The sequence below is a fragment of the Heptranchias perlo genome, chromosome 27 (genome assembly GCF_035084215.1).
Source record: "Heptranchias perlo isolate sHepPer1 chromosome 27, sHepPer1.hap1, whole genome shotgun sequence".
Classification (NCBI taxonomy): Eukaryota; Metazoa; Chordata; class Chondrichthyes; order Hexanchiformes; family Hexanchidae; genus Heptranchias; species Heptranchias perlo.
In genome coordinates this window covers 3,726,649-3,733,491 of record NC_090351.1, presented here as the reverse complement: position 1 = coordinate 3,733,491, position 6,843 = coordinate 3,726,649, and the positions used below count along the sequence as shown (strand labels likewise).

The 6,843-nt window shown below is 44.5% G+C and overlaps 1 protein-coding gene across 2 annotated transcripts in view; it reads left to right on the top strand.

Annotated features, from left to right (window-relative positions):
• The first annotated feature begins 4,344 nt into the window (after positions 1-4,344).
• Positions 4,345-6,843, top strand: part of LOC137344347 (leukocyte surface antigen CD53-like) — a 47,975-nt gene continuing 45,476 nt past the window's right edge. Inside the window, exon 1 of one of the 2 annotated variants that reach the window (XM_068007223.1) lies at positions 4,345-4,516. The gene's annotated coding sequence lies outside the window, so the exon portion shown is untranslated. Of the gene's footprint in view, positions 4,517-4,543; positions 4,638-6,843 lie in introns of those variants that run through there. The other variant, XM_068007224.1, reaches the window with a different exon arrangement.

The following is a 6,843-nucleotide window of genomic DNA, read 5'->3' as shown; positions in this document are numbered from 1 at the left end:
CCAAGTGTGGACTAACCAAGGTTCTATACAAGTTTAACATAACCTCTCTGCTTTTCAATTCTGTCCCTCTAGAAATGAACCCCAGTACTTGGTTTGCTTTTATTGATCTGTGTCGCTACTTTTGTTGATTTATGTATCTGTATCCCCAGATCCCTCTGCTCCTCTACCCCATTTAGACTCTTATTATTTAAGCAGTATGTGGCCTCTTTATTCTTCCTACCAAAATGTACCACCTCACACTTATCTATATTGAAATTCATTTGCCAATTTCACGCCCATTCTGCAGGTTTATTAACGTCCTCTTGCATTTTGACGCATTCTTCCTTTGTATTAACTACAATTTGATGTCATTCACAAATTTTGAAATTTTACTTCTGATTCCCAAATCCAAATCATTGCTGCCTGTATCCTAACTCACACCAAGTCCCGTTCACCCATCACCCATGAACTCGCTGACCTACATTGGCTCCCGGTCCGGCAACGCCTCGATTTTAAAATTCTCATCCTTGTTTTCAAATCCCTCCATGGCCTCGCCCCACCCTACCTCTGTAACCTCCTTCAGCCCTACAATCCTCCGAGATCTCTGCGCTCCTCCAATTCTGGCCTCTTGCACATTCCCCGATTTTAATCGCTCCACCATTGGCGGCCGTGCCTTCAGCTGCCTAGGCCCTAAGCTCTGGAATTCCCTTCCTAAAACTCCCCACCTCTCTATCTCTCTCTCCTCCTTTAAGATGCTCCTTAAAATCTATCTCTTTGACCAAGCTTTTGGTCACCTGCTCTAATATCTCCTTATGTACCTCGGTGTCAAATTTTGTTTGATAATCACTTCTGTGAAGTGCCTGGGGATGTTTCACTATGATAAAGGCACTATATAAATGCAAGTTGTTGTTATTATATGCGTGCAAGCACACACAAATACACTCACATTCAAACACAGTCACACTGACACACTCTCGTACACACACGCACATTGTTACACATTCACAGTCTCACTTACACGCACACACTCACACACACAAATACAGTCACAAGCAGACATATGCACACACAAATACACACTCACACACACAAATACACACACACACACAAATACACACACACACACACAAATACACAGTCACACACACAAATACACACACACACACAAATACAGTCACACGCAGACATATGCACACACAAATACACACTCACACACACAAATATACACACACACACAAATACACACTCACACACACAAATACACAGTCACACACACAAATACACAGTCACACACACAAATACAGTCACACGCAGACATATGCACACACATATACACACTCACACACACAAATACACACACACACACAAATACACACTCACACACACAAATACACAGTCACACACACAAATACAGTCACACGCAGACATATGCACACACAAATACACAGTCACATACACAAATACACACACACACACACAAATACACAGTCACACACACAAATACAGTCACACGCAGACATATGCACACACAAATACACAGTCTCACACACACAAATACACTGTCACACACGCAAATACAGGAAAGGCTAATTGGACCGCTCTTTCAAAGAGCTGGCACTGAAATGTGGGCCAAGTGGCCTCCTGTGCTGTCTGATTCTATGATTCTATGACAGAGGTCAGGGTGGTAACGGACAAATCTGTCAAGCTAAGAAAGCAGAACCTGAGGAGAAAGAGTCCAAAATAAAGAACAAAAAAATACCCGAGTGACAAAAACAGATCTCATTTCAGTTCCTGAAAAAAATGCGGAAGCATCTGGGACTGAAGCTGTTCAGAAGGATTTCACGCAAAGATCTTTAGGAAGCTAATATTAGAATGCAAAGCTGGGTGGACACAATGGGAGTTTTTTGTAGATTTGTACCACCTCACCCAGCAGCCACACAAACCATATCAATGGCCAACAGTCCATGGTACCAAGCTCGGGATGTTGCCCCCACACGGCGGACGCTAAGGCCCCTGTTGGCCATTGAAAGTCTGCAGATGTCAGTTCATCTCCCTCACATTGCTAAGCTCAGGCTCCTGTCCACCCTGCTGCCCCCGACCCCACAACATGTCATCACCATTCACTGATTAAACAAAAGGAGCCAGACGTCAACACAAATAGACAGGACAAAATGTCGCTCCGTGTTAAATGGGTATGTGGGAATGAAAAAGGAAACTATAGGGGAGAAGTGATTGCTTTGGGCCCCGGGGCTGGCACGCCATCAATCAATCAATCGACTCTTGGCCGCCATCAATCAATCAATCGACTCTTGGCCGCCATCAATCAATCAATCGACTCTTGGCCGCCATCAATCAATCAATCGACTCTTGGCCGCCATCAATCAATCAATCGACTCTTGGCCGCCATCAATCAATCAATCGACTCTTTGCCGCCATCAATCAATCAATCGACTCTTGGCCACCATTAATCAAGCAATCAGACCTGGGACATCATTAATCAATAAATTGTACCTGGGATATCATCAATCAATCAGACCTAGGCCGCCATCAATCAATCAATTGAATTTGGCCCGCCATCAGTCAATCAATCAGACCTGGGCCGCCAACAATCAATCAATCAGACCTGGGCTGCCATTTGGCTTTACTCGGTGTTTGGTCGCCCTTAAAAGGCAGTTAATTCGGTGTAAAAGTGCATGGGAAATTCACAGCAATTTGGAAAGTTCAGATTGCAGAGGACAGAGAAAGAGCAGGTTTGATAATCAGCTCTGGAGGAACACGAGGAATGTAAGAACAGAAGGAATTTAGATATTGACGAGAAGGGCACTGAAATGGAAAGTGACATCTGGAATGTGATATCTGGAGTGTGACATGTGACATCTCTGATTTCCATCACCCTCCAATGGCGGCTGTGCCATCAGCCACCTAGGCCCTAAGCTCTGGAATTTCATCCCTAAACCTCTCCACCTGTCTCTCTCCCCTCCTTTAAGATGCTCCTTAAAACCTACCTCTCTGATCAGGCTTTTGGTCACCAGCCCTACCCACTCCTTCTTTGGCTCAGTGTTAATTTTTTGTTCGATTACGCTCCTGTGAAGCACATTGGGACGTTTCACTACATTAAGGGCGCTACATAAATGCAAATTGATGTTGATATATTAAAAAGGGTGATGGACGGGTAAAATTCCAAAGGTCTGTGTTCTGTTAACGCAACATTATGTGAGAGATTGAAACCAGTAGAAAGGGGAATCAGGCGGTCTCTATAGCAGGCGCCCAAACCCCAGTGTGGGGTCTGCGCTCTGGTGCTACGTTGCCGATGCCCCCACCTCCCCCAGCCCACTCTCTGCCTCTGGGTCCTATCTCTTTGTACACTGGAAACAGCTGCTTTTGATCCTTTCTACTTCCTCTCTGGGAATGTCTCCTGATTGGCTGTCTTAACTTCGGCGTGAGATCAGTGGTAATCCTGTTATCTTCCACTGAGTTCACGGATCGGGAGAAACCGCAAGGAAATTCCCAGCGCACATGTTGACGCGTGACGCAGAAATTTACATTAGACGGTGTGTGACCTCTGAACTGTGAGGGACATCTAAAGTGTGAGGATAGGGAGCAACTGTCTTTATAATATTACAGACATCAATACTGATTGATAGATAGATACACGTAATTTATAGAATAAAGTATACAATATTTGTACTTTTCCTCTTATTTCATTGCAAAGCTGCCTGTTTCAAATATTATTAACTTATAACCATGGTAACTTGTGGTAACCATGGTAACACATTTTAAGGAGAATTTAAAGCCTGTTTGACACTGCTCTGTCACATCACCCTATCGTGGTGACGCTGTTCACCGAAATCAGATTGGGAGAAACGACATGAGTGGAACAATTGTGTAATGACTACTGGCCAGTAAAAACTGCCAGAAAGCCATGTTAACACTGGACAGGCCAATGATAGTGCCAGAAAGTGTAGCTAACATTTGGACAGGTCACATGGGCCACGCGACTGTACAATAGGGACACTTACCAATGTTTCCATGATATATAGACAGGCATCCGCTAAAAAACTATAAATGGAAAATTCCAACTGTTTTCTGTCTGTACCCATTGTATGTGAGTTGTTTAACCTGTCCAGGTGAAGATGTTTTTAACCAGTCTACACAAAGCCTGCCCGAGTTGTTCCATGGAATGAATTACAAAGGTTTATGGTGATAGTAGCAATATAAGAAGTCTCAGTTAGCCTTCCCTCCCATTTCCTTCTAACTGACCGAGGGGCGGTGAGAAACAAAATTGTTCACCAAACAGGAATTGGCTGTGTTGCAAGATCGTTGCAGTGACATAAATGGATCTCGACTCATAACTTCCGCCCTATCAGGCTGACAAGAAAGGAAACCACAAAAAAACGAAACAGAGAAGAGGCTGCAAAAAAAGATCAGGTTTCCTCTAGAGTTCAAGCAGCAAACGTTCAGCAATCTGAGGCTGCGAGATACCAAGCATATCACTGAGCTCAACGGGAGAGTTAGAAGGAGATCCTTCATAGACAAGGTATGGATCAGATAGTGTAAAACTGCAACTCACTCCAACGGTCCGGGAGTCAGTGCAAGAGACTGTAGGGAACAAAGAGTTTGTTGTTTTTATGCTGAAATCAGTGACGGATTCTCTACAGGTCAGTTGCTCAGGGTTCAAATACAAGTGGTCTTTTGAAAAGTTATTTATGCCAGTATCGGTGTTTAACCACAGGTCCAGCCATGGCTCAGTTGGTAGCATTCTCTCCTCTGAGTCAGAAAATCGTGGGTTCAAGTCCAACTCCAGAGACTTGAGCCCATAATCCAGGCTGACACTCCAGTGCAGTACTGAGGGAGTGCTGCACTGTCGGAGGTGCCGTCTTTCTGTTGAGACGTTAAACCAAGGTCTACTCTCTAAGGTGGACATAAAAGATCCCATGGCACTATTCGAAGAAGAGCAGGGGAGTTCTCCCCGGTGTCTGGGCCAATATTTATCCCTCAACCAACATCACTAAAACAGATTATCTGGTCATTATCACCTTGCTGTTTGTGGGATCTTGCTGTGTGTAAGTTGGCTGCTGTGTTTCCTACATTACAACAGTGACTACACTTCAAAAATACTTCATTGACTGTGAAGGGCTTTGGGATGTCCTGGGGTCGTGAAAGTCGCTATATAAATGCAAATTCTTTCTTTAAAAAGAAAAGAGCCCAAATACTGGAAATGTGAAATAAAAACAGAAGATGCTCGAAGTACACAGCAGGTCAGTCAGCATCTGAAAGATAAGGCAGGATCGTTTTAACCTGCCCACCCCCCCCAGACCCCCCCCACCCAGACCCCCCCACCCCCAGACCCCCCACCACCGCCCCGGGCAGGAAGCTGATGTGATTGGATCAGCCGCCCAATTTTAATTCCCATCAACTTCAACGACAAGTAAAATGGAGCAGGGAGTTAAAGGGGGGACCGATCTGATCACATCTGGATCCTGCTGGGCAGAGTCATTAGAATCATAGAATCAAATAATCATACAGTACAGAAGGAGGCCGTTTGGCCCATCGTGCCTGTGCCGGCTCTTTGAACGAGCTATCCAATTAGTCCCACTCCTCCTGCTCTTTCCCCAAAGCCCTGCAAATTTTTCCTTTTGAAGTATTTATCCAATTCCCTTTTGAAAGTTATTATTGAATCTGCTTCCACCGCCCTTTCAGGCAGTGCATTCCAGATCAGAACAACTCGCTGTGTAAAAAAAATCTCCTCATCTCTCCCCTCTGGTTCTTTTGCCAATTACCTTAAATCTGTGTCCTCCGGTTACTGACTCTCCCACCACTGGAACCAGTTTCTCCCCATTCACTCTCTCAAAACCCTTCATGATTTTGAACAACTCTTTCAAATCTCCCCTTAACCTTCTCTGTTCTAAGGAACTGAAGTCCCTCATCCCTGGTACCATTCTAGTAAATCTGCTTCGCACCCTCTCCAAGGTTATATTAGATTAAAACTCCCCCCATGATTCCAGAAGTGCCCCTGCCTCGGAGCTGCTCAGTACACCCGGCCCTGATGTAGGGGCTCCAGCTAAAACCTCAGGCCGCCCTTCTGTCTCCCAGACGCTGACCGACCCACTCTGCATTTCCAGCATCTTTTGCTGATTCTCTTTCAGCTGTCGGCAGTGGCTCGAGATGTCATGTGTGTGTGTGTGTGTGTGTGTTTAACGTGTGGGACCAAGAGTGCGAAGAAAGAGTTTGTGATCAGGGTAATTCCAGTCTTTGTATCACAGGCTGGGAATGTAGGGGGGTTTTACTTGCTTTGTGAAGCTTGTTTGGAACGAAACATATTCTAACATAGCACAGATGTTAAATATGTAACAGAGACCCCAGCAACAATATATACTTGAAAAGAAAATATTTGCAGGGCAAAGGGGAAAGAGCAGGGGAGTGCGATGTATGGCACAGCTCTTTCAAAGAGCCAGCACAAACACAATGGGCCGACTGGCCTCCTCTGTGCTGTAAGGTTCTATGAATATCATATTTACTCATCATTGACTGACTCTGAGAAGAAATGTTGATTACTTTAAAAGGACTTGATTTTTCTCTCCTCGGCCGTGCGTTACTAAACGAGGAAGTTCCATTTTTTGATTTGTTCATTGTTAATTTTGATATAATGGAGGGAGTACTTTTAAAAATCTACAGCAACAACAGGAAGGGGTTTACCTTGTAATGTCCTTGTGGCTATGTTGTGTTTTGGTTTGAGCTTTGTTTATCAGTTAGCAAACATTAATCCAACTAATTAATGTCACATGGAAAAAAAAGGAACAATCCTCATCAGTCTCTCCCCCACCCCCCAATATCAAACTGGAACAATCCTCATCAGTATCTCCC